At 44.0% G+C, this 26,066-nt stretch overlaps 1 long non-coding RNA gene across 1 annotated transcript; it reads right to left on the bottom strand.

Annotated features, from left to right (window-relative positions):
* Positions 1 to 2,664: 2,664 nt before the first annotated feature.
* LOC307198489 lies at positions 2,665 to 17,018 on the bottom strand. Its single transcript, XR_013831638.1, has 4 exons — positions 16,611 to 17,018; positions 12,932 to 13,034; positions 11,261 to 11,371; positions 2,665 to 3,211 (listed from the first exon to the last, which is right to left on the bottom strand). It is a non-coding gene; the product is annotated as an uncharacterized lncRNA (long non-coding RNA).
* Between the last annotated feature and the right edge of the window lie 9,048 nt (positions 17,019 to 26,066).

The following is a 26,066-nucleotide window of genomic DNA, read 5'->3' as shown; positions in this document are numbered from 1 at the left end:
ATACAGCAGAAACTAACACAACACTGTAAAGCAATTATACTCCAATAAAGATGTAAAAAAAAACAATCCTGCAAAGAAACAACTGTTAGGACAAACAGTAAAGAATTATAGGAAAAATAATCACATGCCTGTCCCAACAGAGAAATATCCTAAGCCCCATCTCACCATTTCTCCGATTGGCCTTTCACAAAATACAGTCTCATCAGCTGAATATAGGTTTCTCAAGTAACTGTAAGACTGAATTAAACAAAAATAAATCAATTCCTTCCTCCAAAACTTTTCAGAGTATGTAATGTAACAAAGTGAAACTTGAATTTCATGTCAGTATGTAGAGTACGGCTCTTCCAAAATGCTTCTGTCTTGTAACTACATTAACATCATCTAAAACCAGTGTTCTGCAGGACAGAGATGGTGAAACGCTGCTCTCATCATGTAAGATATCCAAGTCCTTCTGAAAATCCATTCTTACTTCTGCCCTTTCTCACGTTGTCCCTCTGCCACCTGGAATGTCTGTCCTAAGTTCCACCTGCCCTACGCATTTTTAGGATCCAAGAGATAATAAAAGGCTTACATTACTGAAAGGCAGAGAAAGAAATCCCTTCCTAGGGATCTACATTTCCTTCCTAGGGAAAAGAAAATTTGTAAAGTATACCACAGTGACCTTAAGTCTATGAATGTAACTATGTTGTGTTACTTTGAGTTCTGTAAAAGTCAATGTGCTACAATATATATGGATACGAATGTTTGATCTCTTACAAGTAGAACCTGCAGATAACTTTCATCATGAGCGAGGTTAATGATTAAGGGAGCCATTGTATTTGGCTAAATTACTAATTTACTAAATTCCCTAGTTATTTTCCTTATAACTAGGGAATATTAAAATTGGAAAGGTCCCTAGATATTAGCAAATCTATCCACCTCATATTCTAAGTAAGGAAACTGAGACCTTCATAGATTGGATATTTATGTTAAAAAAGGTAAAGGATATAAGATATTGGCAGATCTACCTTTTAGATTAAGAATTTTGAGATTTTTATAGAATACTAGGACATTATGTCCACTGATATTGAGACAATGTGTTTCTTCGTCATCATTTTCTATTGCAGTGACCAAGCGAGGTGGCAGTCACTAGTTGTACAAAGGGAAAAAGAAAACTTTAGAAACTCCCAATTTATATACACAGGGAAATTCATCATTCATGTTATTTAAGCTAACTGGATGCAGTTTACCAGCTACATTGAGGAATGGTGAAGTGAAGTGTCTATACAATTAACATGTTAGTTTGTGTCATGAGCTCCCTGTTGTTCAAGTGAGTTAATGGTTAGCACTCAACTAGGCACCTAAAAGACCATTATAAATCTGGACTAAACGTTTATTTGTGGCATCTTTATTCTTCTTTGGTGCCCTCAGGCAGAATTAGCTGTCTTATGTTTTGAGAAATTCAAGTATTAAACAGGGCTAAGGTTTCACAAGTTCTTTGGCCTAAACATGGGGGTAAGGGAGACCAATGAGCTGGAGTACTTCTAGATTTAAGAATGGTCAGATTGAGGAAGAAGAGTCTTATGCCAGAGGTGAAAGAAGACTGATTATAATCACCTATTTTTAAAAATTCCAACCCTTTTCAATGTTCTAAAGTGATCATGAAGTACATGGGTATGCTAGGAAGTAAGGGAGTCAACCAAGAATATTCTGTAAGAGTTTGTGGATGGCAATGAAGAGGAAAGGAAGATAGAGACAATCCTAGGAAAGGTTTTGGTTGTCCATAATAATGAAGTCAGAAGGAGAAAAAGAAGAATGACACATGCAATGGGAAAGAGAAAGCAAGAATAGAGAAGCAAAAGGGAAAGTAGAAAAATGAGACAAATTTGGAGAAGGAAATGAGGAATAAAACTGGGTGAAAGAGGGAAGCACTGATGGTAGACCAGATGACACTCAAAAATTAACACGATGCACATTTAAGGTGTGCCATCAATGGCCATGGTCATTACCCTCAAATAGTTTACAGTATGTGTTTCAAAGACATTTATAAATTGAAAATGCCATTAAAATAAGTGCCAGGGTATAAGTATTTATGGAATTGTATGGGAGAATAAAAAGTTCCCCGTCAAAGAGCATTCTGAGACATAGGAAAAAAAGGAAAAACCTAAAAAGCATAAGACTCTTCCTATTTTCATTTCCAATGATACATACCAATCTTGATGATAAATCAGCGATGTAAATGTCAACTATAAATCCAGTATTTTATTAGCTGCTATGCAGTATACTAGAGCAACAGAACAGAGAGGACCTCAAACCCTCTGTTCCCTCAAATTGAAAGGCAGGCTTCCTGACCCCTCCAGACCACTACTGGACACAGGGAACACACACTAATGTTTCAGGACCCCAACCAACAGTCACCTGCTTTGTGATTACTTCCATGACACACCCCCACTAATACCACTGAATTTGCTGCTCCTACGGGACATGACATATATTTCCTATTTTAACACATACCACAGTGCATTATGATTGCAGATAGATGTTCTAACAACTTAAAGAGAATGATGACTTTTTTGCTCTTTACATCTTGTTATTTCCCTTCTCATAATATTTTTGAAGAGAAACCATAAAAATATAAACAAACACAAAAAACAGAAAATATATAAAATGTGTGCTTTGCACCTTAACACAAACTTAAGTAAAATTAGTTCTGACAGTATCCGGCATGACAAAATTCCATGGTACAAATGAGAATGGACCAAGGTTTGAGCAGGTACAAGAGACAATCCAGGCATGAACAACACCAAGAAAAGGCAGACAGGAAAATGTAGACAGACATGGTGTGTAGGAAATCACGAGACCAGTCTGAGGGGAAGAGACTTAAACAAGACTGAAACTCACTTTCTAAACCTCCATCTCCAATTGGACAATTTGCAAGACACAGGTGCCCCAAAGTGGCCGATTTATTCAATCCCTTTAATGGGGAGGAACAGTTTAAAATTTTACCCGTTTAGTTTGCCCAAAAGCAGCTATCAAATGTTGGCAGGACACAATGAAGGCTTACCTTTGTTAACGTAGTTAAGTCTCTCTCAGAACTAGCCCATTTAGCTCCAGGTTCCGTAGGCACCCGATGCACTTACACAGCATTTAAGAGCTTTACACAACTGGAAGGTCACATCTTTATTTCTTATTGCAGGAACACAACTTCTGGAAACTTTATTTCTATCAGAACCTAAAGCAAAATTATTGTAAAATGAGTCATTTAAACCATACATTTTATCACCGTAAAAAGCATCTAAAAAGAAAAAAAAAGCATCTATTCTGTGCTGATTAGAAATGACTCCTGCCCTTAAAGCCTCATTAAGGAGGAAGATATATAAACTCAAAATTTCAATCACATGAGATAAAGAACCATAACCTTTATGCACAGAGTTTCCTATGGAGGCCAAAACTTATATCTAAGTGAGGGCTTCATGATAACCCTGAAGTAAAATCAAGAAAAATGAGGCTATGCAGAGTTGGAGTAGGAGGTGCATTAACTGCACGGGGAGCACCTGTGCAAAGACACTCAAGCCTGACACCTGCTGGGCACTGTAAATACTGCAGGTGGGGATAACTAAACGCCAGGGGTCCAAGTGTGAGAAGGGAGAGAAAATAGAGATGTTGGTCGAATCAAGCCTGGGAGAGAGCAAGGCTTGTATCCCACAGGTGATGAGGCCTGGGACTACCACTGGCTGAGTAACGGTGCCTCCGCTGACTAGAAAAAGGTGCCCCGAGGCTGAAGGACCGATTAGGTAAAGGGAGTGACCCCAAAAAGCTCCCCTTCCTCAGGGCCAAAGAGCCCCAGGAGGCTTGGCAAAGCACAGTTCAGACTACACGCCTCTGTGCAGAGCACACGCTGGGCGGCTAGTATGCACTAACTCTGTGTGGGCAAGCCATTAGCAGCATTATTTTACACATAGCTTTTCATATTAGAAGATCACTCAACCCGAGTAGGCAGATGACCTTAGAGGAACTGAGTCCAGAGGCCGCGAAACCACCCAGGAGCTTCTGCCATAGTCCGGGCAAAATGTAATATGGATGAAGAAGCAAATTTAGGAGGAGGCCAAAATCTACAAGCTAGACCCACTGGATGCAAGACATAAAGAAAGTTCAGTGAAGGAACTCTGAAGAGAATGGGCTCTACAATAAATTTTTCTTACAGTCAATGTAAAATATTAGGCAAAATTAAGTACTGTGGTCTTTAAGGTCCCCTTTTGATTTCTAACTTATTACACTGGTTAAGTAAAGTCCATTCAGAGGTACAGAAGAGTTCCTACACCTGAATGGGATGCAAAGAATAATCTGACTTCTCTTCACCAGAGGATGAGTTGAACTGTCCTTGCAGGAGAGGTAACACATGGTGAGAACCACAGACGCTAGAAAACGGCCAGGCACACGATAAGTATTCAGCTTTTTGAAAGCAAATGAACAATCATTTCCTCTCCTAGATCTTCACACCCTTCCTCTGCTAGCTACTTTCTTTCAGCTTATAAACATCCTCAATATACCCACTTAAAAAACCCTCAGACCTATGATTCTTTGGATATTCTTGTGGATAACCTAAGTCTCTACCATGCCTTCAAACACCTGTCCTCCCAAAGAGCACAGATCTGAACCTTGGGCCCAGACCTGTCTACCAGGCCCCTCTAAAGCACTGAAGATAAAGTAAGATCCTCTCGCCACCCCAAATCCCTTTCTACTGTGCTCTGTATCTCACAAAAAGATGCAGCTGTAAACTGTCACCCACGCTTGCTGCCCTGCCTTTTCTAACTGGTCACCAGGCCCCACCCATTCTCAGATCTGCAAAACCCGGTCCCACCTTTTATAACTTAAGGGGGACCCTTAGATTCCAATTCACCCTGCACCCAATCAACTGCCTTCCACATGGAGGTCCAAGTGAGCCTCTAAACCAGAATTCCATTTCACTGTTCTTTGGTGTTTCCCGCAGCCTTCAGGATAAACATCCAAACTTCTGACAGGACAAACAAGGCGCCTTTCTGTTGGGCCCCACTAGGTTTTCAGTATCAACTCTCATTTCTTTCCCAAACCCTGAGTTCCAGTCCTGTACATTAGTTTTGCCATATTTTCTTACATTTTTCAAACTTCAACACACACTGCTTTCTCCTGCCACCCCAGGAGCTTCTACATATCCTTAGAAAGGACGGCACTTCCCCTAGAATCCTACCCTGAACTTTCCCTTCCAAGTTTCTGTGCTCTGCAAAGGGGAAAGATGGCGGGGAGGGATACATTACGAGTTTGGCATTAACATATACACACGACTATATATAAAAAAGGTAATCAATCAACAAGGACCTACTGCATAGCACAGGGAACTCTACTCCATATCCTCTAACAACCTGTATGGGAAAAGAATCTGAAAAAGAATGGGTATATGTAAAACTGAATCACTTTGCTGTACACCTGAAACTAACACAATATTGTAAATCAACTATCCTCCAATATAAAATAATAATTAAATTAAAAAAAAAGATTCTGTGCTCTGTAGCACCAGAACTCACTTCTTCTAGAGCACTGACTACTGTGCTTGTGTTTACCTGTCGCCCAGTAGAAGGGGAGCTTACCTAGGGCAGAAGCATCGTCTCCAGCAGCCCTTCGTTCTGACAACTCATTCAAGTGCCAGGATACTTTACACACATAACCTGCTTAATTAATTCTAAGAACCCACAGAAAGAGTGGTTTTTAAAGTCATTTTACAAGTGTGGGGATTGCAGTTCAAAAGTAACCTGCCCAGGCCACAGAGAGCATAAGCCCTGGAATTCAAACCCTAAGCTGCCTTCACACCGGTGCTCTTTTTGCTATATGATACGACTATTGAAAAAAAGATTTTTTTTCGCTGAGCCCTGTTTTAATGGAAAGGAAATGAAGCTGGGATACACCAGTTTCCTAATCGCTTTGGCGTGTATCAGGCAAAGTCGTTCAACAGACCATGTAACATCTGTGCAACAATTAACGATGCTCCAAACTGTGCTAAGTGTTCTACGTTGTAGAGTCTACAAGCATTAACACGGTGCAACCCTGTAACGGCCACAGAGAGTGAGTCCTGTTCAGCCCATTCTACAGATGAAAACACTGAGACCTAGAACATGCCCGTCTAGCACACGCACACCCGGGCACTGGGCACCAGTTCTAGTGCCCACCCTCCACCTTGCACCATCTAAAACCCTGATTCACAGCGCCGACATGAGGGCCTCTGGAAGCCGGAAGTACAAACCCATCTTGCCAAGCCATGGCTGGAAGAAGCTCCAGATACAGATCGGGGACAGAGGGTGCTCAGGGGCGGCACCCAGTCCACCCCGCGGAGGCGGTCAGCATTGAAGTTCAGCAGGCCCTCCCGCAGGGAGGCGCGAACGGGCGGGCAGAGGCACCGAGTCCTGCAGCGCACAGAGGTCCTCACAGTGCCAGAAGAAGTCGGCCACGCTGTCGCGGCGCAGCTTCACTGAGTGATTATGGGCCGAGCGAGGCCTTGGGGACGCTGGCTGTAGACAAGATGCCCACACACGCCTGGAGGCCCCCGCTGGCCTCCGGGCCCCTCGGGCGGCCACCGCAGTCCAGGGAGTGGTAATAAGGATCAAAGTGGTAAAGGTCCTGCATTCTTCTTCTTCTTGAATTATATCAAAACCGGCATCGCTGGCGTCAGGCAGTCCGGTAATTGGGTCCGGGGGAACAGTAATTGGGCTCATTTGCCTCTGTGTTACCTGCCTGCCATCTGCTTCCTGAAATGCAAACAGCTACACAGGGTGATTTGCTACAAGAGAGTGCAGGGAGCTTAAGCACCAGATTCAGGATGTAATTTACATAGACAGCTAGGGAGTGATAGGAACAGAATGTAATTTAGCTTTATGAAAGATAAATCTAGTTACAGACACTACAGATTAGTAACAGTTTAAATAAAACTAGGATCGATTAACCCTTTCAGGCCAGTTTATGTGTCTTCTCTAGCCTGTTCACTGTCCCCTTTACTTTCCTTATTTTCAGGAGAGGAAAAACTTCATTTCTATTTTTGCTGCAACACTATTATGCTTAGTGAAATAAGTCAAACAGAGAAAGACAAATACAGTATGTTATCATTCATATGTGGAATCTAAAAAATAAATAAATGTAACAGAAAGGAAATGAACTCACAGATATAGACATCAAAGCAGTGGTTACCAGTGGGTAGAGGAAAGGGGGGAGGGGCAAGATAGGGGTAGGGGAGGGAATTAAGAGGCACAAACTACTATGAATAAAATAAATAAGCTATAAGGATAGCCAGTGTTTTATAATAACTTTTAAATATGCAATACGGTCTTATTAACTATAGTCACATCCCCAGGACTTATTTATTTTATCACTGGCAGTTTGTACATATTGACCACCTTTACCCATTTCACCCACCCTCCACCCCCTGCCTATGGTAAACACCAGTCTATGTATCTATGAGCTTTTTTTAAAATTCCATATAAAGTGAGATCTTACAGGTTTTTTCTTTCTCTGTCTGACATATTTTACCTAGCATAACGCCCTCATGGTCCATTCATGTTGCCACAAATGGCATGATTTGCTTCTTTCTCATGGCTGAATTATATATATATATAAATAATTTGGCATATTATGCCTAATGTCCTTTATCCATTTATACATTGATGAACACAGGGGTTTCCAAGTCTTGGCTACTGTAAATAATTCTGCAGTGAATATGGGAGTACAGATTTCATTTTGAATTAAGAGTTTCTCTTTCCTTCATACAAATACCAAGTAGTGGAATTGCTGGATCATATGACAGTTCTATTTTTAATTTTTTGAGGACCTCCATACTGTTTTCCATAGTGGCTGCAACAATTCACATTCCTACCAACAGTGCACAAGGCTTCCCTTTTCTCCAAACCCTTGCCAACACTTGTTAGTTCATGTCTTTTTGATATTAGCCAGTCTAACAGGTATGAGGTGACATCTCTTTGTGGTTTGATTTCTCTGCTGATTAGTGATTTTGGGTGCCTTTTTAACTATCTGCTGGCCATCTCTGTATCTTCTCGGTAAAAATGTCCATTCAGAACCTCTGTCCATTTCTTAGTTGGATATTTTTTCTATGAGTTCTTCATATAATTTGAATACTAACCCCTTATAGGATATATGATTTATAAAAATTTTCTCCCATTTGGTAGGCTGCCTTTTCATTTTGTTGTTGGTTTCCTTTGTTGTGCTTTTTAGTTGGATGTAGCCTCCTTGTTTATTTTTGCTTTTGTTGCCTTTACTTGGATCAACGTCTTTGCATAAGTTCTGGAAACAACTCTTTCACAGTTTCCATGGATCGTTTTTTAGGGGAGAGGGTGAATTGAGATGAACTACTAGGGAAAGGAGGGTCAATGGGTCGAACTATAGCCTGTGTTACTGTAGGTGGCCTCAAGGCCACAACTGATAGTCATTGTCTCCCTCCTGTGCTATCCATTCTCAATTCCCTCATCCTTGGATAATATCTCTGCGAAAATGGATGGCTTACTTCGTGGGGTGACCCTCACGCTCGTCCCCGAATGAGTGTTCTGAGCCCTGGTCATCATTTCTTTCTCAAACCATGGCTGTTGTACTTGACCATTTACTGTGTACTTGACCATTTACTGTCAAAACTGGGAAAGGCAGTATCAAGAAATACCGCACAGACTTGTTTTTAATCAATCATTTTCCAATTAAAAACTTTTCCCCCCCAGACATTTTTATCACCCCAAAAAGGAAACTCTGTACCCATTGAGAAGATACTACTTCGCTCTCTCTACCAGGCCCTGGAGACCACCAATCTGCTTTCTTTCTCTATGGATTTACTTATTCTGGATATTTTAGATAAATGGAATCATACAACGTATGATCTTTGTGTCTCCCATCTTTCATTTTAGCATGATGTTTCTGAGAGTCATCCACACTGTAATATGTATTAGTATTCCATTCCTTAAAAAAATGTTTTTGGTCATGTTTGATATTTAATTGCTCCATTCCTTTTTATGACTGAATTACTATTGCACTGTAGGTATATGCCACAATTTGTTTATTCATTCATCCAATGATGGACATTTGGGTTATTTCCATGATTCTTCTATTGTGAATAGTGCTGCTATAAACACGTGTGTACGCAGATTTGTTTGAGTGTTTGTTTTTAATGATTTAGGAGTGAAATTGCTGAGTCATACGGTAATTCTATGTTTTATCCCAAAAAACACACCCCAAGAAACTTCCTGAAAGTCTCTCCTTGTCTCAGAATCAGCTTTTCAGGAAACATGACGTGCAACAAACAGTATGGACAGTGTCCCATGAGAGCTTATTTGTGATGCCTGGGGGTCTGGAGTTGGAAAGGGCTTCCCTTAGGAAGTGGCAGCTAAACTGAGGGCAATTTCATTGTTTTTTCCTTCCTTCCTACCTTCCTTCCTTCCTTCTTCCCTCCTTCCTTTCTTCCCTCCTTCTTGCCTTCAGAGGGATGACATAGATGTTTTACACAGTATATCCTTTTAAAACTTTTGCATTTGAACCCTGAACTTATTCATAAGACAAATGAATGATTATTTTAAGCAGGGTATTAGGGCTCAAATTATTAATATCATAGAACCATTATAGTGATAACTTGGACTGGAAACAATTTATTAGGAAAAAATATGGAAGCTTTTTTAATAACAATTTTGATAAATAAAAAAGTTGAGAAATCAGAGTGTACAGAGAGAATATTGGTTATTTGGGAAATTGTATCATAAAATCGATGGCTGCACAAATTCTTCCATTTATCTGAAGAAAAGAGTGCTAAGTCAGTTTGGGCTCTTGTCACAAAGTTCCATAAATGGGGCGGGGTGGGGGCTTATAAACAACAAAAATGTAATTCTCAGTCCTGGAGGCTGGAAGTCTGAGATCTAGGTGCCGGGATCATCGCCTTCTGGTGAGGACTCTCTTCCGGGTGGCAGACTGTCCACTTTTCATTGTGTGCTCACAGGGCAGAGAGCAGAGAGAAAAATCCAGCTCTCTCATGATTCTCACAAGGCTAAGAATCTCATCACGAGGGCTCCATCCCGATGACCTCATCAAATCCTAATCATCTCCCAAAAGACCCACCTTCTAATACCTTCACATTGGAGGTAGGGTGTCAACATGTGAATGCTTGGGGGACCCAAATATTCAGCCTATAACAAGTACTAATGGGGAAATGAGAGCTTCTCTTGAGGATGTTAAGGGCTGCTACGAAGATCAACGGTACATGTGTTTCCAGAGACAACTACAATATAGAATAAGTTCTATAAGGCGTTCACAGAATAGATTCATCTTTCTTCCCCAAAACAGTCCTTGGGATCCAGGGACCCATTTCTAGAAATTCATTCGTGCTCAAGGAAATCCATCCTCTCATTAAAAAAAAATCTTAAGGAGCTACATGAATGACACAAAGGACTTTTCCCAGCTCTAAGATTCTGTGTGTAAAACCTGTTAGTCTAAATTTATTTCCAAAAGATAGACCCTCCGCGGGGTCTGCTCCTGCGGGGAAGGTGGGACCCCCGCTTGTGCCCCGGCCCCCAGGTGTGGCTTTCTCAAGTTTGGGGTGAAGCCCCCAACCCCCTTGGGCTCTACATCGGGGCGGTGGGCTCGGGGGAAGGCGCACGGTCTCTGGGGTTTCTCAGCAGGAGATGCCAGGGCTGCGGCGCAGGAACCCAGAGGCCCTGGGTGGGGCGCAGACTCGCCAGGCCTGGGTGTCCCTGTTGCGCACAGCTGCTGAGAACAAGGTCCGCAATGAAGCTCTGCCTGGCAAACGGGGACTGTTGGCGGCTCCATCCTCCCCTTCCGTCGGCACAGTCCCATCGCAGCCCTCCCTTCCAACAGGCAAAGCCTGTGACCTGCGGCCGGACGGCTCCACACCCTCACGCCCTGGTGCTCATCCCACGCCGGGAACAGGCACAACCCCTTGGCTGGCCTCTCCGACCGGCTCGAGCGGGACAGCTTCTTCCGCGCACCCGTCACCCACCCCGAGCCCAGGGGCCAGCAGGGAGGTCTGAGGGACCCTCGGGCACGGGTGGGACGGAGGCACGGGCTTCGCGGCTGGGCCGGCCCTCCTCGCTGCCTCCTGCCTCTGCGCCCCGGCCCGGGGTGGGCTTCCCGTGGCCCCGTCTCTTTCCCACCCCCGTCGCGCCTCTTGCCCCCCGGGCCGCGGGCTCCACACGGAGCAGCAGGGCGTCGTGAGGGTGCGGGATGGCGCCGCCCTAGGGTCTTCCCTGACACCTACCGGCTGTTCCGACCACGTCCCGGACAGGCACCTGCAGGTCAGTGGAGCAGAGTCTGCCCGCGTCTCCTCCCCCCTGACGAGGGGCCGACTGGCACCGCGCACGAAGCGACCCTGGCGGAAGGGAGACCAAGGGGGAGGGGTCGGTGGGGAGCCTGACTCGCAGTCACTTCCGACGGGACGCTGAGTCCCCAGGGCTGGGGGCTGACCCGCCTGAGCACAAGGGGGTGGTTAGGAAGGAGGGACCCTGTCCCTGGGGCCCAGGGCGCTCCCGGGTCAGGAGGAGTCGCCAAGTGTGTCGGGTGCCGTGGACAGCTGAGGAACGTTTCGCCCAAAGGTAAGTTCCAGCGCATGGCAGAGAGCAGAGGAAATACACACACGGTGGTGAAAACTCCGTGTTGCTAAGGGTTGAAATGAACCAATAATTCCTCCTGTTTCTCAGGGTGTTCCGTTTCGCTGTTAATGAAATGTATTTCTAAGGAATGCAGGCATGTGGCTGAAAAGACCAGCAGTGCCTGGGGGTCACAGCGAGACCCTCCCATCTCACCCCCCTCGGCCATCCTGTGCTCTGGGAGCAGAGTTCTCAGCTACAAGTGAAACACAGTAGCTTCCATATCTGGATTCTAAGATTTCCTAAAGCCCTTTAAAGGCCCCCTTCTCTGAGTGGTGCTCGACCTGCTGGTGTTTGGGGCGGCAGGATGGCTGGATGTAGGGTCTGAGGGCCATCCTGAGGTAAGGGCTTTGGAGGCCTGTGTGAGCCTGAGACCAGGGGCCCAGTGCCCGTTTTCGAGGGGAGGAGGCCAGAGCTGACTCCAGCCATGCCGAGCCAGATGTCGCCCTCCTTCTCGACAACCCAGCAAAGCCTGTCGCTCATATTCCTGGCTGTGCTGCTTACACTTGCCCTCTTGGAAGGCCAGCCTGGCAGAGCTCTGTTCCTGCCCTCTGGGCTGCTGGGAACTGAGTACCTAGCCTGGGTGCTGGAGGGGAGGAGCCATAGATGGTGGAGGCCCAGTGCCTGCCCAGGGTGCTGCCCCTCTGCTGAGCTGAAACTTCTAATCAACGTTTTAATAAAAACAAAAGGGACGTGATACTGTTCTACCACCTGTGCCCGACCAATGTTAGCCCTTTGTCATATGGGGCAGTGCTGTCTAATGGTAAATCTTCCAGCATCAGATTCCCAATCCCTTCTCCTACCCCCTCCCATGGGGGTTCAGTGGGTACATCTGTATTTCATAGAACCTGAAACTCTGATTTTACAAAGGAGCTGGAGGTCTGGAGAAGGAACTGGTCTGATCTCAGTTAAGAATGCAACTTTATACCTGGACGATACTAGAGCACTTTAGCACCTCATGTGTTTGAAAAGAGATCTTCACAAAGACCTCATGGGCAGGAGACAGGCAGGAGACGGGACAGACTGAAGCTCTGTGACTGACTGATCAAGTAGCAGAGCTCCAGCTGGCTTCCAGGCCTACCGCTGATTTACTATCACCAGAGCCACATAACACACCTTCCACATAGAGAACCAGCAGAAAAATGAGTTTGAAGAGCATTTTAGCTAAATCCAAGGTCATTCTGATCATTAGTGAACGTCATTCTGTTCCTACATGCTGCCCACACCCTGACCCCCCTTCCTAAAACCAAATGGGTTCTGAGATTAAGGTGGAAGTGACAAACCTGGAGGTGACCAGGCTTTACTTTATCATCTCTTTCTTCTTCTTCCACGTGTGTTCCTGGTCTTACTCTTCCCGGTTCTTCTGCAGGGAGCGGTCCAGCAACTCTGTCAAGCAAAATCACACACCCTAAGGATGACTTTCATAGACTCCTCCCATACAGGCAGTTTTCAAAAGGTCTTCCTTCCTACCCACCCCCTCCCCCCCAAAAAATCAATCTTCATCTCAGGAGCCCTGAAAGGCACATATTACCTCAACATTTAATATTTAATACAACCTTTAGATCTAGTTCTGATAACTGCCAGTTGCCCCCAATTCACTCTTTGTAAGACAATTTTACCTGAATCACAAGGTTAATAACCTGACTGCAAACCCAGCATCCTTAAGCTATCTATGGTCACGCTGACAACTCACTATAAAGTTCTTGTGTGTGTGTGTGTGTGTGTGTGTGTGTGTGTGTGTGTGTGTTTGTGGTACCCGGGCCTCTCACTGCTGTGGCCTCTCCCACTGCGGAGCACAGGCTCCGGACGTGCAGGCCCAGCGGCCATGGCTCACGGGCCTAGCCGCTCCGCGGCATGTGGGATCTTCCCGGACCGGGGCACGAACCCGTGTCCCCTGCATCGGCAGTTGGACTCTCAACCACTGCGCCACCAGGGAAGCCCTAAAGTTCTTCTTTTTAAAAGATTTCAGAAAAGTAATTTCAGTCATCAAGATTACATATTGCACAGAACAAAAAGGTTTATTATTCTTACTGTTCTCTGGATGTAACTCTACGTGTCTTTTCCTCCTATGTGAAGAGAAGGGAAAAAGAGAAAAACAATCTTTCAAAAGAAGATCAAAACCAAAAGCATGAGTCAAAGTATTAAATAAATACATTTGATGTGGTTCAAAACAGGGGTTGGGGGGTAATCTCGGTTTGGGGGAGATCTGGGCAACCTTCAGTCTGGTGTTGATGTCCCACCAACCTCAAAACAAAGAGAGACCCAGGAGCTGGCCCGGCACATGTCTGTGCACTAGAGTAAGTCAAAGATCCACCTCATGTCAGGAATTTGTTAATACTAGAAAAAAAACCAAAGTAGTAATTGGGATTCACATCAGGAAGTGATGATGACAACCTAGACTGGACTCCAGCTCTTCTCTGATGAATACCTTAGTACACTACTTCCCTAAGTTCACAACACTTGCCATCTCCAGGATATCTGTATTTATGTATTTAAGAGGGATAAAAATATTGTCGTGATGAAACCGATCTATGTCTTGTCTGAGGTGGAGGTTACAAGAATGCATGTGTCCATACACGTGACCATACATTCACAGTGAATAAAGTCTGTAGATTATGCCGATGTCCATTTTCTGGTTTTGCTATTACAGTTACGTGCGATGTCACCATTGGAGAAAGTTGGGTAAACTACACAGGACCCCTCTGTACTATATTATATGGAGTTAATCTGTATGTGTATATATAAAATTCTGCCTCCAGACTGCCTTTAGACTTGAGCTACAACATCAACTCTTCCCTGGGTCTGCCTCTCTTGGCCTGTCCTGCATATTTCAGACTTGCCAGCCTGAAGTCGTGTGACTCAGCTGCTTAAATTAATCTCATATACACAGACATCACTGGGTCTGTTTCTCTGTAGAACCCTACGATAGATTTTATACTAATACACTACAGTAATATATACATACATATAATCTGAAACAATACAGAAGAAAATGATACATGCTCGCCTCTCGCAGGAAGGACAGGACGGAGAGCGGGGAGCACCACCCCTATGTATCAAACAGCCTTTTGTGCTGCTGCCAGCCCGGCCGCCCCAGGTCCAAGCAGATATAATGGCGTGTGGCCCAGGCAGTGGCTACACAGCTAAGGATTTTAAGGCACAATGCAGCGAGATGCCAGGGCCACGGTCACACACGTGGAACATTCTAAAGCCAAGAGCGGTCGCAGGATTCTGCACATGGGCCCCCGAGGGCACTCTGGAGGCCGTCGCAGACCCTCAAGTCCCACGTGAGGAGACAGCCCGCTAGAACACAGCAGGCGGCCCTCCTCCCAGATCTCACCCGGGTGAGCCTCCCAGGCACCCGGCCTCCTCTGCACAGCACGGGGCAGGCTCACAGAGGGAATAGTGGCCCAAACCCAAAGGTCACACCAAACCCCACGGGAGAAGAGTAAAGCAAGGTGATGAGGGGAGAGGGGAGGGGTGAACTATGTTTCACGGCTACTAAGGATAAACCAATTATTACATTTTGAAAAATGCGCTGGCCAGGGCCAGCCAACCCGTACAGGACAAGTGCAGTAAGAGGGGCGGGGAGGCAAGGGAAATGTATCACCTGGAGTTCTCCCCACTTTCAGTTTCCCTCCCCTGGGCTGTCTCCCCGCCCTCCCCACTGCTCAGGCCGCCCACCCCGGCCACCCGGAGTTACCCAACCGGAAAAGCCAGAGCCCAGGCTCTGCCGCGCCTCCGAGCACAGGAAGAGCAAAAATAGAAAGCGCCAGTGCAGCGCCAGTGCCCAGTGGCGGGCTGGAAACCCTCGGACCTCAGATAACTGCGGAGAACCGGGGTCCAGAGCCAACTTAGGCCCCCGGGCGGTCCCAGCTTTCCGACTCCGTCCCCGGCCGCGACAGTTTCCACAAACGGACACACACGGAGCCCGCGAGGAGGGCGGGTCGCGCGGGCTTCCCTGCTGGGTCCCGTGGAGGCCAGTCCCCCCGCAAGCCGAGCGCACGGAAGGGCGCCCCAAAGGCGCCAGCACAAGGCGCCCGCTGCGCTTTCCCTCCAGAAGGTGGGCTGCGGGGCCCAAGCGTAAACCCTGAGACAAGGAACACGCGCACCACGCCGCCACGGGGGACGAGAGGCCGGGCGCCCACCTAGCCGGACACCCTGCATTTCTGGAATCACCGGACGCCTGTGTAAATTTCCGTCTGGCGTGTCATTTTCCAAAGGCCACTCAAGATCAGGGGACAGAATGCCTCCTCTCCAAGTGTCCTGCCAGCCCACCCACTCAAGATCAGAGGGACAAAATGCCTAACTAAAACAAAACAAAACAAAAACACAAAAAACTGGTGAGTGGGAGGAAAGGGTGTCCTCAAAAATAAAAAAAACTAAGCACGTAGACAGCACTAAGAATAAACTACCAGGAAAAAGAAACCCTACATGGGCTTCCCTGGTGGCGCAGTGGTTGACAGTCCACCTGCCCATACATGGGACTCGGGTTCGTGCCCCGGTCCGGGAAGATCCCACATGCCGCGGAGCGGCTGGGCCCGTGAGCCATGGCCACTGAGTCTGCGCGTCCGGAGCCTGTGCTCCGCAACGGGAGAGGCCACAACAATGAGAGGCCCGCGTACCGAAAAAAAAAGGAACCCTACATGTCAGATCCTAAAGTACGGGCAAGAACGCCGGCAGTCCAGGCCCGGGGTGACCGGGGTCCCCAGCCCTGCAGAGCCAACCGCAGACCGGCTCGGGCGCCCCTCGCGCGGCCGAGTTCGGGCCCCGGCCGGCGCCGGCTCCCCTCTGCCCACCCTGCGGGCGGGGGCTGGAAACTGCCGCGGAGAATCACGGCGGGGCGGGAAGGGGGGCTCCAAACAGGGTCTGGCGACTCGAGCTCCGTTTCTCGGTGGGCTCAGCACGCGCCGTGGGGGAAGAGAGGCGGGGGTCCGGGAGGAGGAGACGGGCGGCACTCACGTAGACCGTCAGCGGCCACGGGTAGACGGCGGGCTCGGTCCCCACGGGCGACTCCAGCCTCAGCTCCAGCTTCTCCCGGATGTCTTCGCGCACGGCCCCCGCAACGTACTAGTCTGGCGGTTGGCGGAGGGGCGCGGCGCCGCCGGCGGGGGCGGGGCAGACAGGCAGGCGGGAGGCTGAGGGGAGAGGGCCTGGCCTGGGTCTAAGCCGCCGCCGACGCACTCCCGTCCGGCCCCCGGCTCCCTCTTTGGGGTCACAGGCCCGGGGCCTCCAGCGCTGCCGCCAACTCGGGCCGGCGTGAGGCGAGCAACTAGCCGGCGGCCGGGCTGAAACAGTCCCGGCGAGCGCAGCCCACCCCGTGGACTCGCCCGCTCTCACGCACGCACGCGCGTCTTCCACTGCCCACGGCCACCCCCACCAGCCCGAACTGGAGACCCGGCGAGACCCCTCGGGGCCTGGTGTGGCAGGTTCGACTCCTGCCCTTGACGTACCGTGACACACACCGCCGCCGCCGCCGCCGCCACCCCCCCCCCCCCTGCCAATAATAAGACTGTAATTCCTCATTAAATACGACAGCCGGAATCCCGGCTTCTGTTCCCGTGTATTTAGCCTATGCTAGGCACCAGACCGCGGACGCTCAGTACTGGCAAAAAAGGAAATGCCCTGCCCTCATAGCACTGCCATTTTAATTGGAATAGTAGTGACAATGGTCAAGGGAGAAAATAAAGTGTCATCATCGCCACAGGGATGGTTAATCTCATGTGCGCACTGCGTGGGGCCCCGGCAACCACAAACATTATTCCAGATGTGGCCAGGAAGGTATTTTTCAGAAGAGATTAACACTGAAATTGGTCCACTTTGCGTAAAGGAGATTGTCAATGCCGCGGCGTGCGTGGGCCTCGTCCATCACTTGAAGGACTGGAGAGAAAAATGAGGTTCCCTAGAAAGAGGGAACTGTTCCTCCAATGGCCTTGGGACATCAGCTCTTCCCTGTGTCTCCTGCCCAGAGTCCTGCCCTGACTTGCCCGCCTCATGGTCACGAGTCAACTCCTTAAAACAAAACTATATATGTAAAAATACTGAATATATACAAGCCTGTTACTTTCTATATGTGTGTATACATATTATATATATGTATACACATGTTTATATGTGCGTGCGTTTGTAGTATATGTGTAAGTACTATATACAGTATACATAGAAGCCTATATATTTGTGTGTACATATTGTATACATGTATGTATGTGTATATATAGTATACATATTATAAATGTGAACATGCTGTATATATATATTGATATATGGGTGTGTATATATACAGTATATGTACACTGTATGTATGTATGTATACAGTGTATATTTATATATCTGTGTGTCTCGATTTTTTTTTTTTTTAACTATGGATATCCAGTTGTTTCAGCACTATTTGATGAAAAGACTATCTTTGCTCCATTGTATTGTCTTTGTTCTTTTGCCAAAGACCAGTTGATTGTATTTATGTGGGTCTATTTTGGGGCTCTTTATTCTGTTCCATTGATCTACTTGTTGTTTCACCAATACCACCCTGTCTTGATTACTGCACCTTCATAATAAGTCTTCAAGCTGGGTAGTGTCATTCCTTCAACTGTGTCCTTCAATGAGGTGATAGCTATTCTGGGTCTCTTGCCTCTTCATATGGACTTTAGGATCAGTTTGCCAATATCCATAAAATAACTTGCTGGGATTTTGATTGGGATTGCACTGAATTTCTATAGATTAACTTAGAAAGAACTGACATTTTGAGAATACCGAGTCTTCCTATTCATGAACATGCAATATCTCTCCATTTATTTAGTTATTCTTTGACTTCATTCATCACGGTTTTGTAGTTTTCCTCCTATAGAGGTTGTACATATTTTATTAGATTTATACAGAAGTATTACAGTTTTGGCAATGCTAATGTAAATAGTGTCGGTTTATTTTTAAACCTATTCCACTTGTTCATTATTGGTATATAGGAAAGCAATTGCCTTTTGTATATTAACCTTAGATCCTGCACCCTTGCTATAATCACTTATTAGTTACAGGAGTTTTGGGTCAACTCTTTAAGATTTTCTACATAGATGATCATGTCACCTGTGAACAAAGACAGGTTTATGTCTTCATTCTCAATCTGTACACCTTTTATTTCCTTTTCTTGCCTTATTGCATTAGCAAGGACTTGCAGCACAATATTGAAAAGTTATAATAAAGGAGGACATCCTTGCCTTGTGCTTAATCTTAGTGGGAAAGCATTGAGTTTCTCTCCAGTAAGTATGATGTTAGCTATTGGTTTTTTTGTAGGTCGTATTTATCAAGTTAAGAAAGTCCCTCTCTATTCCTAGTTCACTGAGAGTTTTTCTCATGAGTGCACGCTGGATTTTGTCAAATGCTTCTTCCACATGTATTTATATGTCTTTTTTCCTTTATTTGTCTTGGTTGGATTATATTAATTAATTTTCAAGTGTTGAACGAGCCTTACGTACCTGACACAAATCCCGTTTGGTCATGGTATACAATTGTGTTTATCCTTTTTTGCTTCAATTCGCTAACATTTTGTTGAGACTCTCTGACACAATTTTTATCACATTTCTACTATAAAAGTTTTGGGATTCTAACGAATTTAAGCTATTAATTGGTCTTATCAAATTGTGCTTTTTATTCAAAGATACACCATAACAGAACCCTGAGGAAATGGATGGTGAATGGTAAGGCCTGAATTTACACTTCTTTTATTCTTTATACCTTGAATCCGTCTCTCAACAAGTGTTCACGGTTGATGTTTATTTTTTTGGAAATTAGACATAGCTCACTCCATTCATTCATTCAACAGATTCTACAGCAGAAGGGAGGCTCCTAAGGAGGTAGGGTGTATTAGTGGGGCTGCAGGTTATTACAGGGAATGCAAGCAAGGCCTCAAAATAGAGACGGTGATATTTAAGAAAAGACCTAAAAAAGTAAGTGGATGGGTACTGTAGATAGTAAAGACAACAGCAATTCAGGTAAAGGGAACAGCAAGTGAAAATATCTTCCTACTATACTTGTTGAACATCAAGGATTGAAGAGTATAAGGTGTTTGGAAAAGAGTGGGCAAGGAGTAGAGGTGGAGGAGATGAGATCAAATATATAATGTGGAGGGTAATCATGTAGCAACTTTCCAGCATTTTAAGAACTTCAGCTTCAACTATGATGAAGGGGAAGACACTGAAGCCACATAATTCTTCTGACTTAGATTCTCAAAGGGTTCTCCGGCCACTGTGTTAAGTACACAGTTGAGAGGGATAATAATTAAGATGACAGATAACGAAATCTTAATCCTGAGTGGTAACAGTGGAAAAATCGAGAAACTGTCAAATTCTGGTTCTATCTCAAAGATAGGGCTGACACATTTTGCTTGTGTATTGGATGTGAAAGGAGAGAGAAAGAAAAACTTCAAACATGAATCACATTTTGTAACTGAGCACCAGGAAGAATGGAGCAGCGCTTTTCTGTTTTGGAAAGTCTACAGGAAAAGCATGAGTGACTATGTGTATTTGATTGCAAGCTATATTAAGTTTGGGATGTCTATTAAATGACAAAACAGAGATATTCTGTTAGTAACCAGTCTTGTTAGGTGGACCCAGTCCGTAAATGACAACCATCAACCTACCTAATCTGCTCAGTTTGAAGCCCCATAAAGGATTTGGGGGCATTAGTGTGAAGAGGGCTTCCTTTTGCGTTTGTGTGTATGTGTGTCATTTGCTTTGACACTGTGGTTAGGCTAAAGTAGCACTATTCTGGGCTTTCATCTTTGGCAACTTTTTTCTCACCAAGCTTTTTTATTGGGTTGACGCCGAATGAGTATTTGCTTGATTCTTCATGTCCTGATTCTTTAACTATTTTCCTAGTTTGGACAGCCACAAATTTGGTTAGTATTTGTTAATTTCACCCTTCAACTTGGACACACTTGAAGCGAAGTGAAGTCCCACCACACTGATGGTAGACTCCATCTGAGCATGCTCAAAAGGGCACAGAAGGTTGTCCACGGGGAGGGTACTATCAGAGGCTGATTGACAGTATCTGTGTTGTAGACCAACTTAAGGGCAAACACATGCGGTTCTTACGCTTTCTTGCTCCTGATAATAGGCAATGGTAGGCTCTGGAACACAATGTTTGAACCCAGCAGGAATAGTGTTGCATTATATGTGACATGACTAAGATAAGGGGTATATATGTTATCTAGCATATATCTTCTTTTTTATGCTACACAAATACAAGGCTGTCACTTTCTGAGACATTAAACTTTCTCTGGCTGTGACAGATTAAAAGCAGATGCCAAGTTAGAAACATTTCTGAATTAGGTGATTTGGGTTCCTTGACCAGGTTAAAAAAAACAAAACAAAACTGGTTTTCTTCTTGGTTTCACATTTAAACAATATGAGTTAGTCTAAATTACATGACCAAAAAATCGAACTACTAAAATAACAGGCTCTTATCATTATTATTTTGATATAATAAATAATAGAGGGATATTGTTTTACTAATAATTACCAGCATTTAGTAACGACAAGCCAAACATTAAGCCTTTAGGAAATTTGTGAACTCCTTCATTTCTTACAGTAACTCTGTCAGATTGGTACCAGTATCTATCCCCATTGAGAAGAAACTCAGATTCAGAGGAAGACACTGAGACACAGAGAGGTTAAATGTAACTTGTCTATAACTGCCCTAGCTGCTATGCTAGTCGGCTTCATCAACCACTATCACATTTCTTTAAATGGACTTCAGATTCAGATAAACAATTTTTCCTGGTTGCATGGAAATCATTTAACAGGCCCACATTGCAATGCTTGAAATGCAAGTCTGAGCCCAAATCTGAGAACCTTAAACCATATGATCACTAAAAATACTGAGTATCAATTCTGAGCCTTATAATACGAGTTTGCATTTAAAATAACAGGCCCTATTAGGAATAAGTGTACAAATGGCATTCTAGGAGGGAATATATCCAACAGGTGTTTTAAGTTCCTTTAGTGGCAGTGAAAAAGTATGAAGGCATTTCCTGCAATACTAAATGAGCTGATTTGCTTTTGGTGGGTAAACACTGAACTTTGTTCACAAAACTTAACCTGAAAGTATTTTCTAAGTATCCTGCTATTACTCAAAGTTAGCCTTGTTATCTCCTTTAACAAACAAGAATGGTAAGACACAGTCTCAGTTAGTATAGTATGGATAAATCATTTGCAGTCTTGGGTAAACTTGTACCTTAACAAGTGTCTTCAATTTGGGGAAGACATGATTTCACAATTGCCATTCTCTATGCGTATTATTGCCATATAAACTAATTCCAGCAAAAGAATGCTATAGTTAGGTAGAACCTTTCATAAAGTGATGCAGTCACTCAGGAATACTTTATAACCTAAACCGACTGGACAGTCAGTAACCAATGAATTATCCTAATGCTGATTCATCTCAGAGGTCCTTTATTCCAATGACTTTCGCTGCTATCCTTCTCTTTTCCCTTTGGGATTAAGAACTACGCATAAAGTCTTAGTTACTCTAAGGTTCACCTTGTACCTCTCCTGTCATACAACTCATCACTTTCCCCACCATCTGCCGCCAAATGCCAAAAAGAAATCTGAGTACTCTGCGGTCATGGCACAGGTATTTCTAAAGAGAGGAACACCTGTTCAAAAATCACTAATCCGAGAATAAATATATGGGGAAATGAACTGGGGACATGAGTGGAATCAACTGAAACTGTGAGAGGCCAGCAGGGCAGATATGTGTGTCTCTATGTGCCTTAAAGAATAATGCTCTCTATGAGAAAAAATGCTTTAATGCCCCAAACTTTAATCCAATTAATATCTGGGAATGTATTTCAAGACCACTTGTATATATGTGTATGTACATAATGTTAGCATTGTATATTATTTATGTTCTCCCTTATATTCATGAGAATATGTTGCCTTTAAAGTTTAAACTTTCTTGTTGATTTTGTACATGGATGAAGGTTCACACAGTAAGATAAGTTCAAGGATTTCTTTCTCCAGTACCATTGATATGAATTCCTATTACTTAATTTCTTTTTGATAAATTTTCAGATGACAGTCCAAGATAGTTCTGCCAATGGAAATCACAGGACTACCAAATATGGAAAAGACTTTGGAACACTTACAGTGTGTTTTCATGGTCTGCATCAGAATTCTACAGAAGGCGTTTGGCTGAATTGGCAGTGAAATGAGAATGGAAAGTTAGTGTGTCGGTTACTTTTCAGTGTGGTGTTTTCTTCTCTACTATTCTACTATGTATTAGAAATTACGTAAAAATCAGGAGAAGAGAAATGGTTAAGAAAAAATATAATCTGTCATGTTAAAGACATTCGGCACTTACCTAGACTCACAGGTAACATGAGAGAACATGAGAGCTGGCTTGTGAGAGCTAACCTTGTTCCATTTCCCTCAGTGTCTTCATGAAAAGCTTTGAGGCTCAAAGAAGGAAGTGACCCTGCCAGGTGCATACCATGAATCAGTGATGAAAGGGAGACTCCTTGGCTTCTGTAGAGCCATGCCTCTGTGCACACGGTATTAAAGAAGCATTAATTAAATGCCCCTTTACCTAACAACCTGGAGCTTAATCATAGGGTTTGGGCTTCTTGTCTCTTCTTTTCCTTTGCTTTCTCTTTTACATCCTTGGGGGCCTTAGTTTTTAGTTGCTCTCTTGAACTGGATTTACAAGACATTTATTTTCACTAGCCCTTATTTTTTTGGATTGTAGGCTGAATTTTTAAGAAGTTGGGGAAGGATACTGAACTGCCAAAAGTTAACAGATTATTGGCAAAGATATAAAAATAATTAGAATGCCAATTTCCCTGGGTATTCCCTGTGTACTTTAGGGGTAAAAATAGTATTTGTAAAGTGATTTCAAAATGTGCAAATATTACCTGTGGGATATAACCTACGGGTGAAGAGCACTAACTCTAAAATTAATTTGCCTGGATCTTTTTTCCCCAGCTCCACCACTTATTAGTGGTGGGAGTTCAGGAGTGGTACTTCTTTGTGTTTCACTTCCTCTTTGAAAATCAAGGGCTTAATAACCTCACCCATTTTACAGGGCTGTGGCGTGGAGTTAATACTTGTAGAGTGGTTCAGAATCCATGCCACTCTTAAGTCTTTTAAAATCAATCTTACTATTGTTGTTACTACTATTATTAATTTGTTAGCTGTCCTTGAAAAAGTTTGCCAGCAGTACTCACTTGCTTTTCTTTTTGTCGTATATTCTCTACATCCCACTTAAGCATTCTACCAAAACTTAAGACGCTCTTTTCAGATATTTTACACCTCTTTACTTGTTTGTCACAGCAAAAGTAAAAGGAGTGTGGCTCCCCTTGATCAAACAAACCAGAACTTTGGTTTTCTCCCATTCATACACATTGGTGAACAGATGTGAAAAAAACGACTCCATGGGGCTTTCAGTCTGGAGCCAAACATCCAGGCTCTGTGTTACTCGACACTATTATGCACACACGTTGGTCCCTTAGGACCCAAAAGAATCTCAACTAAGCCCATCATTGTTTCAGGAATATGACGAATGCTTTTTGTGAAGTAGTTGAATGTAACAGAAATACAAGAAAAGGCAGAGGTGTTTCGTATCACAACTTTTTGAGAAATGCTCACAGCTCTAAGATGTAGCTGACAATTCCCCCATCACTAATGCTTTCAAAGTGACCATAAATTTCACCATAAATACATTTTTTCAGCAATGGCAATAACGCGGTGACTACACTCCTCAATTCCTCACAGTGTCAGCATTAAATACATTAAAAGGGTAAGTTAAAATATCTGTCTGATTGCTTCTGACATAAACCCGAGATCTCTTTTATTTCTGTACTCCATCAATTATAATGTGGAACATTACGACAAATTATTTCTAAACACTAACAAGGAATGTAGCAACAAGTGGCAGACAATCAAGGGGAATTTTGCCATTGCGTGGTGTTTATTTTATTACAAGCAGGAGTGCAAACCCTAAGGATGTAATTTAGAGGAAACTCTGTCCTGTCTATTCTCTAGGAACTAGAACAAGGAGACAGAGAAGATGATTCTGGGTAAATCAAACCGTTTTCTCTGAATTACAGCTGACTAATAGGGAGCAAACTCCCATGGAAGGCTGTGATCTGCTTGAAGAAAGCTACGAGGTTGCCCTGGTTAGGGTCTTTCATATACAGTTATTCAAGCTCAGACTTGATCATCTGTCAGGGATGCTACAGTAGGGAGAGTTTTGCCGTAGCTCTGAGACTCAGCAAGATCACTTCCAACTCTAAAACCTACAATGTTAATTTAATCACCAACACCAGCCATCATTAAGAGCGACCTTAAATAACTCCAAATCTGTTCATCTACTCACATATTCTTTACACAGTCAACAGACCTCGAGTGATTACTACATGCCAGACACAGTTCTAAGACACAGAATAAGGGATAAGAAAGGTAACAACCTCTGTCACTGTGGGGCTTGAGTTCTTTGGGAAGAAGTTCATCTAAATACAAAGAGACACCAAAGATAATATTTGTTTTTATTATTATTCTGTGAAAGAAGTAAGTAATCTGATAAATTGGGACTAAGTTAGGCTGGTAGGACAATCAAGGAAAAACTATCTTTAAGAGATGAGTGCCAAAGAATAGAAAGGAATCATTTATGGAAAAATTTTCTGGAAATAATATTTCCAAAACTTGGGAATAGCAAATACAAAGGCCCTGAGGCAAGATGAAGCTTAACTACAATCAAGGAAAAAGAAGAAGCTAAATGGTTAGGTCAGGAGATAACCACACAAATTTACACCAGCTGGTCCCTAACTTCAAGTCTACGTGGATATATTCTTGAGGTGAGTTAGACATATGTATCATCCAAAAAACAAAAAGAAGTTGACTCCACAATTACCCTGGAAATTCTGAGTGAGACTTTTACAAAGGCACAACCATATTAAAGATCACAGACATCATTCTCCAAACTCCACTCTGGCCATCACTTGCAGGCATTTAACAGGGGTGTTTAATATCCTCTCTAAAATATTGGGCAGGAAGAACAAACATCCTAGCATGTCTGCACCGTGCACCTAGTGTCCCACAATTGAAAAGTAGCTGGAGCTCACCCTGCTGACGGCTTTGCCGGTTTTTTTTTTTTTTTTTTACCTTTTATTAAGAGTCCCATCTCTTTTAAGAACTGGGATATATTTTTTGAGGGAAATAAACTGTAGGAAAATTCAACTGACAGAGATCATACTGTACTTGACTTTTCTGTTCTTTGCTACATTTGTTTGTTGAGACAAACGTCTGTTCTTAGCCTTTTTTTAATGGCTCTGTTAAATAGAATGGACACACAGTACACTGCACATACTTAAAGAACACAATTTAAGTTCTGAAACATGCATATACCCATGGACCTGCCAACACAATCAAG

The sequence above is a fragment of the Stenella coeruleoalba genome (genome assembly GCF_951394435.1).
Source record: "Stenella coeruleoalba genome assembly, chromosome: 1".
NCBI classification, from domain to species: domain Eukaryota; kingdom Metazoa; phylum Chordata; class Mammalia; order Artiodactyla; family Delphinidae; genus Stenella; species Stenella coeruleoalba.
This window is presented reverse-complemented; position numbering and strand designations above follow the sequence as displayed.